Here is a 13657-nt window from a genome sequence, read left to right as displayed (position 1 = left end):
CCACTCTTAGGATCATTGGTTACTATCCTCACCTTGTCTTTTATGACCTTGTCTAAATATGATCAGAGTCGGCAAACTTGGAAGGCTTCCATAGCCTTGGCAACTCATGACGAGAGCCTAGGGTGGTTACTGGCACCATAAACTAGAGTGTCAATTTGTTGGGTCAACAACAGGAGTCACTGTGCACATGCTCCTCATGTGGGATCTCTGTCCTTAATGTGCTGTACATTTTGATTTAATGCTATAACTAGTACTCAAACAGTATGTTTCATTTTGTGTTTCTATGTAGGTGCAAACTATTAAAATCTTTATACTAAATTGATCTTCTGTATAGAAAGAGAATTGAAAATGAAATCTTGATGTCAATGGATGGGACGAGGGAGTGGGAGAGGGCAGGTTGCGGGTGGGAAGGAAGTTGTGGGGGGAGAAGCCATTGTAATACATAAGCTGTACACTGGAAATTTATATTCATTAAATAAAAGTTAAAAAAAAATAACCCTTAGCTCTTAATAAAAATTCAGCTGTTTTTTAACAATTAGAATTTAACAGACATCAAGAGAACATAATAGATTACTTTAACACATTGGTTTAACAGAGCATCAGAGTTTAATTCTATGTCAAAGAGAAATTGAGCTTCCTGTGATCTTTTGCTGTGAGGTTTCCTTCCTTTACCTTCTTTCGTATTGGTGACCATGTTTCTGTGTTTCTGTGTGTAACACATCTTTAAGCATCTTTTGCAGGGCTGGACGAGTGGCAACAAATTCTTTCAGTTTCTGTTTGCTATGAAAAGTCTTAATTTCACCTTCATTCACAAATGAGAGCCTTGCAGGATATAATATTCTGGGCTGGCATTTTTTCTCTCTTAGTACCTGGGCTATGTCTCGCCATTTCCTTCCAATTTGTAGGGTTTCTGATGAGAAGTCAGCTGTGAGTCTAATTGGAGATCCTCTGAGAGTAATCTGACGTTTCTCTCTTGCACCTTTTAGAATCTTTTCTTTATGTTTCACTGTGGTGAGTTTGATTACAACATGTTGTGGTGAGGATCTCTTTTGGTCATGTTTATTAGGGGTTCTATAAGCTTCCTGTACTAAGATGCCTCTGTCCTTCTCCAAACCTGGGAAATTTTCTGCTAGTATCTCACTGAAAATGCCTTCTAATCCTTTCTCCCTCTCCATGCCTTCAGGAACTCCTAGAACCCGGATGTTAGGTTTTTTAATAGTTCCCTGTAGATTCCCGACAATATTTTTTAGATTTCTAATTTCCTCTTCTTTTCTTTGGTTTGCCTGTTTCCTTTCCTGTGCTCTGTCTTTTAAGTCTGATATTCTCTCTTCTGCTTCGCCCATTCTGTTTTTAAGGCTCTCTAATGTGTTTGTCATTTGATCTATTGAATTCTTAATTTCATTATGATTTCTCGTCACTATCACAGTTTCTTGTTCTACTAGTTGTTTCATTTCATTTTGATTCCTCCTTAATACTTCATTTTCACGAGAGAGATTTTCTATCTTGTCCATTAAGGATTTCTGTAGTTCAAGAATTTGTTTTTGAGAACTTCTTAATGTTCTTATCAATTGTTTGAGACCCGCTTCTTGCATTTCTTCTATCTCATCATCTTCATAATCTTGAATTGGGGTGTCTTTTTCACTTGGGGGTGTCATAGTGTCTTCCTTGTTCTTGTTAGCTTGGTTTTTGCATTTGTTGTATGGCATGTTGGAAATATTTGGTTTCTTCACTGTGGTGTTTTTTCTTGTTACACTATGGCTCTATATTAAGTGAACTGTCTGCTTTTGGTGGAGCCTTAGAGGCTTGAGATGCGTGTGGACTGAGAGTTGTGTTTGGTTCCTCAGGGTTGAGGGTGTGTCAAAGATGACACTCCCAGGTTAGGCGTCGTAAATCTCTCTCTCTTTCTTTCTTTCTCTCTTTCTTTTTTTTTATTTATTTTTTATTTTTTACAGGCAGAGTGGACAGTGAGAGAGAGACACAGAGAGAAAGGTCTTCCTTTTGCCGTTGGTTCACCCTCCAATGGCCGCCGCGGTAGGCGCGCTGCTTTGATTCAAAAGGGAAGCAATTCCACACAGCTGAACATAATTGGAGCTAGTTAGCAGGCGAATGATATATCCACAGGAGCCAGAGATCAGAAGTTCTTTCCCTAGGACCACACAGGGAATCTCTGCTGCCCTCGGTGTGGGCTCCAATTCTCCTGCAGTCTCCCACTGGGTTGGCAAGTTAGATCCTAATCTCCTGTTATTTTACCCCTCCCCCCAGAGTCAGGTTTTTCTGCTAGGCTCAGGGCTGGTGCAGACCTGAGGTCGCCCTGCTTATGACGTATGTCCAAAATGGCGCCTGCTCTTTGTCTTGCTAGCCTTTGAGGGGTGAGCGGAGAGAGAGAAACTCGTGTCCGTATCGGTCACTTTTTTTTTTTTCCTCTCTCTCTTCTAGTTAGCCTGGTGTACTTTCCCCCACGGAGTTTCAAGCCTCGTTCCTTCTAGTCTCCTCTTTCTGCTTGCCCGCTTGTGTCTCGGGCTATTGAGGTTCGGCTCACCTCACGTTCCAGCGCTAGTGCGTTGATTCTGCCGCTGTTGTCCTGAACTTGGGCTCCCACGCTCTCCACGCAAGTCCACTGTGAATCACTAGTTCCGGAAGAGTTTCCTCTGCTTTTTCTTCTTCTACTCTTCCTTGACCTTGCAGTATCTTCACTTTTATTAACCTGTGTCTTTGCGAACTATCAGTGTGCTCCCTACCTATTCCGCCATCTTGCTGCTCTCGTCCTGATTCATTTATTTTAAGATTTATTTACTTATTTGAAAGGCAGAGTTACAGAGAGGGAGAGGCAGAGGCAGGAAGGACCTGGGCCATCCTCCCCTGCTTACTTATACACATTAACAGGGACCTGGATTGGAAGTAGGGCAGCTTGGGACTCAAACCAGTGCCCATAGGGGATGCTGGCTGCAGATGGTGGCTTAAGCCACTGCGGCACAGCATCATCCCTGCTGTTGATCTTTCATACTCTTGAGGCTTGGGCTCCTACACCCACGTGGAATACCCAGAATCAGCTCTGGGTTCCTGGCTTCTGCCTGTCCCAGCTCTGGCCTTTGTGGCCATTTGGGGAGTGAACCAGCAGATGGAAAGTCTTCTCTGTCTTTCCTTCTCTGTAACTCAATAAATAAAAAATCTTTTTATAAAGAAGAATTAAGCAAGATTACTGGATACATAATCAACATAAACAATCAAGGGTGTTACTATGTACCCATAAAAATTAGGGAACAATATTAAAGGACAACGTACAGATTAGGAGATGAGTATCTGTTAGAAAAATGAGACAAAGATTGATGTATGGGCTGGCGCCATGGCTCACTAGGCTAATCCTCTGCCTGTGGCACCAGCACCCTGGGTTCTAGTCCTGGTTGGGGCACCAGTTTTGTCCCAGTTGCTCCTCTTCCCCATCCAGCTCTCTGCTGTGGCCCGGGAAGGCAGCGGAGGATGGCCCAAGTGCTTGGGCCCTGCACCCACATGGGATACCAGGAGGAAGCACCTGGCTCCTGGCTTCAGATTGCTGCAGGGCACTGGCTGTGGTGGCCATTTGGGGGGGGGTGTGAACCAACAGAAGGAAGACCTTTCTGTCTCTCTCTCTCTCACTGTCTAACTCTGCCTGTAAAAAAAAAAGATTGATTTATGTAATATCTTCAGATATTCTTCACATGATGTTCAACAAACAACATAACAGGAACATAAGCCAAGAATACAAAGCAAAGTCCCAGAATCTAGTAATTAGTCCATCAGTTGTAACTTCAACGTTTGAACAGGATCATGGAGCAGGGAGAGAGATCCCAGGGGATGGGATCATCAGGGAGGCAACAGTGGCCCCTGCTGTTAGGAAGGTGAAGCTGCAAAAGACAAGCCTTGCCCCACACTCCCTCCACCCAGCACCTCAAGGGGCCGCCCTCATGCTAGGGGCGATTCTGATTGGATGCGGCTTCTTGGAGGTCGTGCATGCTCACATTCTGAATGAATTGTCCAATCAGGGAAGCAGCACAGCTGGGCACAGGATCTTATTTTCTTGTGCTCCAGTACCTGGCTTCCTGGTTCTCCTCCTGAGGGGGCTCCAGGCACTCTGCTGGTGCTGCTGTTTGCATTTCTCACACCACAGGAGCCCTCAGGAGGACGCTAGGACCCCCTGGAGCTGGAAGGCGGTGAGTGTGTGAGGCGTCCCCTGAGGCCCCGGGTGTGGTGGGCCAGCCGTCAGGACTCTGGGGTGGTGTGCGGTCCCCGCCTGCAGCCTGCAGCGACTTTGAACCTTGGGGCGTCAGCTTCCCAAACTCTGTGTGGTGAGGATGGCGGAGCTCTAGGGGAGAATTTGAACTTCCCATATAACCCATTCCTTGAGGGAGGCGGTGGATCTCAAGCAGTGCTCTCAGCATAGGGGTCTGTGTCGGTTTTCTTGTTGCTGATAGCACCACAGCACAGGTTCGGTGCGTGAGAAAGAAGTGGTATTATTGACCTCACAGTTTTGGTGCTGGATTGAGAGGCAGCGTCTGGTGATGGACTTCTTCTTGTCAGAGGCCTGGGGTGTTACAGAGACCAGTGGACAAATGGAAAGAGTACAGAGGAGGCCAAGCCAAAGTGGGCTCTGTAGTGGGCCCCTAGGGATAAGCCATTAATCCATGAACACATGAATGGATTTATCCTGATACTTCCTGGAGGGCCCCACCTGTTCTCATTGCTGAATTTCTCATCACTGGATTAACTGTGCTCAGGAGTTACAGAAGGGGTAAACTGTGTTTAACAGAGAGCATGCAGGCTGGCAGGAGGTCCCTAAATTTCCAGGTCTCCTCCCACCTTGTTTTGAGATTTAGCCCTTCTGCCCCTCATGTGGAAGAAGGCACCCATTCTTAGGGCTTTCAAGGGAAAGAAGGAAAGGACTTAAAGCTTTCCTTCCTACCAGGATTAGCTATTGTTTTTTTCCTTGCTTGCGAGCTCATCAGATCTTCCTGAATCACGAACATGCATGTTGCTTGACTATTACCAAGAAAATCTTCCAAGTTGTCACGTGACATGCTAGATAGGACCCACGCATGTTAAATGTCTCTCATGTACTTCTGGTGTCATGTCAGGGATTTTGTGCTTCAAAAAATGTTCCCAAGGTCATATGTTTATATACTCTATTTAAACAATTCATAGTGAACAACATTTTCAGTTCAGGAGAGCCAAAGAGTTATCTTGTAGGTTTTTTTTTTTTTTGAATAAGCTAAGAAAAATCCCATAGTACTTATAATATACAAATGCACTATACTATTAGATAATAAATTGTTACATTTTTATGAAGATAAATGACTAGTAATAAAAAACAAATTTTAAGTTTATCAATTTACAGAATTTCACTTTTGGAAGGGAACCTTCAACATCAGCCAGTTTCATTCAAATTATATATATTTTTTCACTTTTAAACACTCTCTGGTGTTAAGATTTCTTCACTAAACATACACATTAATAGAACTATCTTAAAATACATTATCAGTTAAATACATTAATATAACATGAAAGCAAGTCTTATCACCTGATATTGAGTATAGTTGAGTATAGATGTTGTCACAAATTTAAAACAAAAAATTGTCTTGTCTCTGAAGTGATTTTTTAGCAATAATGAATAATGGAAATCTATAAGAGATATTTGGATAACATTTGCCTCATGGACAATTCATAGAAATATAGTTATTTATCTCTGGTTGTAGGCTTAATTTTGAAGTTATTTTTATGGCAATTGTGGTAATACAAAGGATCACAAACCAAATAATAAAATAATTGAAATTCCTATACTTTGAAAAAACTGATAGCTTCTCTGTTAATGTACCAAAAAGAATTTTTCCATATTTATTAGAAATATTTGAAAAATATTTTTCAATTTTGAGAGGGTAAAGTAATGAAAAAAATCAAACTTTCTGAAAATTAAAGTATTTGCATTTAATTTGTTCATTCATTTTCTGCCTCATCATCAATGTAGTTCTTTAATTGGATAGAAAAAAGTCGATTCAGAATGTTAACATTTGTTAGCCACTAATAACAGAGTAGGGCAGTGAAGCATCCTTAGCCCAATAAAACTTACAGGATTTCAGTGGTGGGGAAATCAGGGCTCTTTCTGAATTTTGTTAGGGAAATGTGTTTTCATTTTATGTGGTGCTGTCCACTTTGGGTATTTTTTATTTTAATATACATTTTATAGTTTCAGGAGAACTCAGCACTAGGAGTGTCTACCTTATTTTTTAGGGGAAAGTCTGACTAATTTTTAAGAATGAGGCATCAATATTGTTTCCTTTTCTCAGTTTTGAATATATTGTGTCATTCTGTGAAAACCACATTGCCAGTGTGCTTTTTGTTTAGTTTTGCTTTTTAAGTGCAAACTTGAAAGGTTTGCTTATAAACAGTGACCTTTATGTGTTTCCATATGATTGACAGAGCTTTTACCCAGTTATCTTCATTGTATGACAATAAATCTATTCAATAAAGATTAATAAATGCATTAAAACTGCAAATAATCACTAAGGTATGCTTGCTGGTTTTATTTATGATGATATATTGATCATCTCCTCTGTCAGGTACTCTGCTAGGTATGTCTGTTGGAAAATATAATTTTATTTCTCAAAAAGTCAAGCAATTTAAAACCCTTCTGCAATTATGAAGACATCCTCTGATAACTTACTGATTCATTTCTTAGTGTCAAAGTCAAGAAATCAATTATGTGTTTGACTTGGAGATATTAGGTCTCTGTGGTACTAGAAAGAAAATTATTTAGTGCCTTTCAGCTAGTGAAATGATGATTGGTGGGGCTGTTTGTTGAAAAAATGGGAGGAAGATCACACATTAGCTGTAAGGTTGTATCTAGTTTACAGTGGAGGTAGACATTTCAGTCTTTGGAATTAATTCTAGAATTTAATGATAACTTTAAGTTTGCGTAAGATGTGGTTAGTAAGAAATTTATTTACCTTGGTATATAAACACAAGACTATGTTTTAGAACCTTCTTTCCCAGCCAAAATACTCATTTTGATACAAAATGGGAAAATATTCAATACAGTGTCTCCTTTTGGAGGCTTCCTACAAGTGAAAGTGGATTTATGTCACTTTATATGACCTTTGCTTGTGTCATGTTTCTTTATATATTTTCCGATAAATAGTACTCTAGATTTACTGCCTTGGACTTGCAACTATGCCAACTGAGATAACCAAAATGGTCATAGTGTTTCAGAAAAAGAAAGTGTACTTAAGATTTTATTCATTAAACTATGAAAAGCTTCTACAAAAATGCACTGAAATGCTAGTGATTTCTGGTTAAAAAATAAAGTATTAAGTAAAAAAGAATTGTATGTTATGAACTTAGCACAGTGCCTTCAACAGCTCTCAGTGAATTGTATTCTTTTTCTTTTTACAATTTTATTTAAGGTATACAAATGTTATGTATTTCATATATACAGATTTAGCAACATAATATTTCCCACTCAACCCTCCCTCATCCCCCATGCTTCCTCCCTTCTTCCTCTTCCCTCTGCTATTCCCACTCTTAATTTTTACAAAATCTATTGCCAGTTTATTTTATACTCATAAGATTAACCATACACTAAGTAAAGAGTTCAACAGCTAGTATGTAGAAAAAAATACTGTTCCTTAACAATAGAGACAAGGGCTGTAAATGATCACGGAAACTCAAAATGTCAACTTCACTCCTATACATAACATTTTAGGTACTCTATTAATTACCACAGATCAGGGAAAACATTTGATACCTGTCCTTTTGGGACTGGCTTATTTCACTAAATATAATAGTTTTCAGTTATATGCATTTTGTTGCAAAAGATAAGATTTATTTCTTTTTTGCCACATAGTGTATATATACCATAATTTTTTATCCAGTCTTCAGTTGATAGACATTTAGGTTGATCCATATCTTAGCTATTGTGAATTGAGCTGTATTGAACATGGGAGTACAGATAACTCTTTCCTCTGCTGATTTCATTTTGTTTGAGTAAATTCCCAGGAGTGGGATTGCTGGGTCATATGGCATAGCAAAAAGTTTTAATATGTGAAGTACTACAACTGAGGAGACTGAACAAAAAACTTTGTTGAGACTTGCCAACAACACAGAGACACTAGAGAGGGAGAAACAAAGCATGTTGCCCTCTGCCACTGCCAATGCTCCATCCTAAGGGGATGCCATATTGAAAAAAACAGGTAAGCAGAAAGCACCAAGAACCCACCACTACTGCTGATGGACTGCCCTAACTATGAGAGAATTCCAGTCCTCATTGACTTTAAATGAAGCCCCAAAGGATGACTGGGTTTTGAGCAAGTTCCTTGCTTCAAAGACAAAACCCACATTGCCTTCTTCTGTCCCTAAAGTGCCAGACCCAAGCTATTTTTGAGAAGCTATTGTACTCCACCTGCCTTGGATGAAGCAAGCAGCCCCTTTGCTACTAGAAGTCCTCAGAAACAGCATGGGCATTTTTTATGGTAGAGAGCAGCTCCTGTGAATCCTGCAATGGCAGGAGCTCTGGAGCTCTACTTTTTGCTCTGTATGATATAGAGAAATTCCCACAACCTCTTATGGTTGGTAACCAGTAGCATCTCATACACAATTTCAGAGTACCAGAACTAAGGTGGCCTCTTCTGAGACTCTTACCACATGATGCTGGAAGGCAAGACAATACATCATTTTTGCATGCATTGTAGGCACAAAGGAAAGTTCTCTCCACTATCTGAACTCTAGGATTGTTGCTGCTGGTGTCATAAACCCTGGAATAACACTCATCTGTGGCAGTTAGACAGTCCTACCTATCTTCATATGCTTCAGGCTGGAATTCAATCCCTGGAATAATTAGCAGTCAACCTGAGAGACCTGGATAAGGACCCCAATGTATCCTGTAGCTCTAGGGCTGTCACTCTGTGTACTATATTTCAGAGAGTAATGTAAATACACCTGGACCCTAGGGTATGGAACCTATAAGCATTCCAGTGCTCCAGACCCAGACCTGCTGATGCACAACCCCCAGCATAAACTGTATTCACCCTCTAGGACTTGGGGAATGTCTCCTTAACAGTTCTCAGACTTGGGACTTAAACTCATGCTGCTAAATTTCTGGGTATTAGTCAGTCTAACATATCAGGACCTGGGGAATGTCTTATCCATATAATTTAGTAAAAGGGCCATAATTTTTGTTGCCACAAGCAACAAAAATACTCATATTTGCCTGGTAGAAAAAGGTAGCATGGCCAGAAATGTGGATACAGACATCCAAAACCCCAGTATGACTGAAAACTCTCTAGGGACTAAGGACCTATGGAAGCTCAGGCCACTTCAAAGTCATACTATAACATTCACAAAAGACTGAAGAGCAGAGACCTGTGGCACATGTAGACAATGTTGACACTGATTACTAATGAAGAAATCAAGTCTCAAAAACTTCAAAAGATTGAAATCCTACCATGTACCTTCTCAGATTGAGAGTAATCAAACTAGACATCAATAATTAAAAAGAAAAACAGTGTGCAGTATATCTTTTATAATGGCATAATATTTGGCAATACGAATCAATTAAGAAACAAAAAAAACCCACAAAAATAATTAAAGTCAAAATACTTTAAGAAAGAGAGGAAGGCCAGTGTCGCGGCTCAGTAGGCTAATCCTCTGCCTGTGGCACTGGCACCCCGGGTTCTAGTCTTGGTCGGGGTGCTGGATTCTGTCCTGGTCACTCCTCTTCCTGTCCAGCTGTCTGCTGTGGCCCAGGAGTGCAGTGGAGGATGGCCCAAGTCCTTGGGCCCTGCACCCACATGGGAGACCAGGAGAAGCACCTGGCTTCTGGCTTTGGATCAACGCAGTGCGCCGGCTGCAGCGTGCTGGCTGTAGTGGCCATTGGGGGGTGAACTAATGGAAAAGGAAGACCTCTCTCTCTGTCTCTCTCTCACTGTCCACTCTGCCTGTCCAAAAAAATAAAAATAAAAAAAAATACTGCCTTCAGTTAAGATACTAAAGATGCTTATAAGTGATATGTCTAAATTCAAAGAAAAGAAAGTTTAAAAGTGATACACATCTTATGATATAAAATATATTGTCATTGCTGTGAAAAGAAATCAGTAGTTTGGTCAGAACAATAATAAAGTGACAGAGATAAAGGGGAAGTTGCTGAGAAGTAGCTAATTATAATTACATTTAAAAACAACCTTTTCTATAAATGTAAATTAAAGATGATATCAATTAAGGGAATCTGAAAGGTTGACAGTATTTGTAACTAGTCTTTCACAGCTTTTTTTTTTTTGAAACATTCATTTATTTATTTGAAATAGTTACACAGAGAAAGAAGGAGAAGGAGAGAGAGAGAGATCGTTCATCCGCTGGTTAACTCCCAGTTGGCTACAATGTGCAGAGTTGCACCAATCCAAAATGAGAAGCCAGGAGCTTCTTTCAGCTTTCCCTCATGGGCCATCTTCTACTGCTTTTCCAGGCCATAGCAGAGAGCCAGATTGGAGGAAAAGCAGCCTGGACTCAAACCTGCAGCCATATGGGATGCTGGAGCTGCAGGTGGCGGCTTTACCTACTACACCACAGCGCCAGCCCCTGCCACAGTTTTAAAGCCCAAAGGTAGGACTTGGCAGTGAGGTCTTCAGCAGAGAACTCCAGACACCTGAACCTTTCCTTGACTGTGTCGGAATCGCTTTAAGGAGACATCAATGACTCTGCCAAGTATGAGATGTTTACATTTTACAATGGAGGTGTTCATATTTTATGCAAATACCCCGTGATTGTCCAGCAACCCAAAATGCAGCTGCTGTCAGGGAGACAAGTCCTCTGTGACCTCAGGCAGATAAAGGAGACTGGAAACACGGTGTCCATTAAGGCTCTGAAATTCTGTCAATATCAATTATTCAACAACAGTCTCTTTTTTCCTATATAATTTGGGCAGTTCTCATGCCAGCTATTACTTCTGCAAACTATCAATTTTTGATCCTCTTCCCTTTCAAGTAGAGATTCTCAGGGGAGAGTATTTGCATATTTATGAATCACAGCTCTGTTGCCAGGTGAAGTTCTGGTTACCCATAGGATGTGCAGCTTTTGCGGTAGTCTACATTTTTGGATGCATATTTATTTTTCGGCTTACAAAAGAGAAATATCAATCAAGTATGTGTGACCCAAATAGTGAGTACATGTTCATAGCAACAGTGAACACAGCTAAAAAACCTATACCAACAGAACTCTCTGGCACCTGGGCATGGCACACATTGGCCAGTTCCACTCAACTTGAAGTGAGAAGAGTCCCTTGTTTCCTGGACTACAGAGTTCAACTTGACTTGATTGGACCACATCCATCTCCTGCTTGTGTTTTGTTCATTCTGGACCAGTGACTCTAAAAGCCAGCAGGATTTGCACAGATTTCCTTGGTGCTGCTACTTTCTCAGAACAAACACCTTCTTGCAACTAGCTTTATAGAAAGCCCATCTCACATGAGCTCAACAAACAGACCTCACTGGGAAAGAATTCCTCCACCTAGGCCTACTTTTAGCAATGCGGTAAAACAAGTGTCTTTTATTTTTTTTCTTTAAAGCAGCCAAAAATGGGGGCCAGTGCTGTGGTGTAGCAGATAAAGCCGCCACCTGCAGTGCCAGCATCCATATCATATGGGCACTGGTTCCAGTCCCGGCTGCTCCACTTCCAATCCAGATCTCTGCTATGGCCTGGGAAAGCAGTGGAAGATGGTCCAAGGACTTGGGCCCCTGCAATCATGTGGGAGACCCAGAAGAAGTTCCTGGTTCCTGGCTTTGGATTGGCACAGCTCTGGCTGTTGCGGCCATCTGGAAAATGAACCAGCGGATGGAAGACTCTGCATCTTCTTCTTTCTCTGTGTAACTGACTTTTAGATAAATAAATAAATCTGTAAAAAATGATGTCAAAATTAACTTAATCTGCCAAGCAAATTGGTCAGCCAAGGGCAATATTCACTAACAGACCCTCTTCTTTCCATGGGGATGGGCATTCCTTTTAAAATCAGACAACAGGAAGAGATGTTTCAAAACTGTATCTTATTTCTCAGGTGTTCACATATGCTCTACTGTCATAATACATTAATACATAGTACTGTCCTCTGATTTTTGAAACCCAGTTGACCTATCAATAAGAGTTAGATCCCTTCTTTTGCCCCTGATTTTCTTTCTGCAGATATTTTTACATAACTACTTGGAAACCTGTAGCCAATCTGAATAGGAAGCTATAAATACCTATACTTTTTCACTCTGATGTGCAATAGAAATGTATATATAAATATATAATTATTAAATTTTATATGAGGATGCATAAAAAGTTCATGGAAAACAAAAGAGAAGTTTATTTTGTTAAAAATTTTGTTAAACCCACAAATAATATTTTTCTCGAATGCATTTTTCATGAACTTTTTGAAGAGCAACTTATTTGCATGAGTTTCAACATTTGGTTTTCAATCAAAATGAACATCTTTTAATTCCATTTGCCATCACCTTTTAAAACTGCCCTTGTATATGTATACATGTATTTATATATGATCCAATTTTCTCATATTCTCCCTAGAAGAATATTTTTACTCCAGAAAGTTATCTAATTTGCCCCAAATTCAGTTAAAATGATTTACTTTGTTGACAGTAGTGGCAGGAAACATTGTTCTGAGTCAAAAACAATTCATTATCTTGTTTTCTATCATTATGCATGTTTTCATGGTGTTATTAATTACAAACTTTGCTATTTTTGTAGATATTAAAATCACAAACAAATAAAAACATCTTTAATTGGCAAGCATTCTCCTGGTGGCAGGCCAAATTCTACATTTAGTCTGAAAGCTAGAATAATTTGGAGGTTACTGCCAAACTATAGCTGTGGTGCCTCTGGGCCTACCAGGTCAAAAGGATCTCCATCAGCCCAGCACAGCCCTGCAGATCTGGGTGGAATTCCAAGGTTTGACAGACACCCCTGAGTAAGGGGCACCCAGCTCCTCTGCCCCTGGAGGCTGAAGTTACCCTGGGAATCAGAGTACATCTATCTGTCTTTGTGAAAGCACAGTTCCCTCCCATAAAACCCCATTCAGCATGGAAACTGGCTCTGGTTTTCAAGGGCATCTTTAGAATAAGATTTGGCTGGAAAGCTTCCTACATCCATATTAACATGTAATTATTCTCTCCGCCTCTTTCTGCATGTCTAGGGCTTCTGCAGCAGTCCATGTGTATGCAGCAACACTGTTAACTTTAGAGAAAATGGTGTTATTTAAGAGTTTAAAAATATGTATTGGCTGCTAATAGTTTACTTTCAAAGTGAGACCCATTATGTCACTGTGCTTACATTATTTTAAGTATGTATAATGCTGGATGTGTACAGTGTAATACTGGACATGTAATTTGAATCAAATGTTGTGTTCTCTGTTCAACCTGGATGGTCTTGCAGAGATGTTTCCTGTGTTACTTGAAGATTTTGTGTGGCAGCTGGGGAATGGGAAGAAAAACCTTCATGGTGGCCCCTGGGATCTCATGATCCCAAGCAATGCCTTGAAGCATTCTCATCCCAGCCCTAGATGTTTCAAAGTTAACTGTTACAGAACAGAATTTCTGTGAAATGGAAACTGTCAGAGGAGCCTCTTATGGAGTAGATTTTAGTAATAGTA

At 40.4% G+C, this 13657-nt stretch overlaps 1 pseudogene; it reads left to right on the top strand.

The window, feature by feature from the left end:
* Positions 1–9250: 9250 nt before the first annotated feature.
* LOC133756444 (inducible T-cell costimulator-like) lies at positions 9251–11381 on the top strand (annotated as a pseudogene).
* Positions 11382–13657: the final 2276 nt, after the last annotated feature.

The sequence above is a fragment of the Lepus europaeus genome, chromosome 3 (assembly GCF_033115175.1).
Source record: "Lepus europaeus isolate LE1 chromosome 3, mLepTim1.pri, whole genome shotgun sequence".
In the NCBI taxonomy this organism is placed as follows: Eukaryota; Metazoa; Chordata; class Mammalia; order Lagomorpha; family Leporidae; genus Lepus; species Lepus europaeus.
This window is presented reverse-complemented; position numbering and strand designations above follow the sequence as displayed.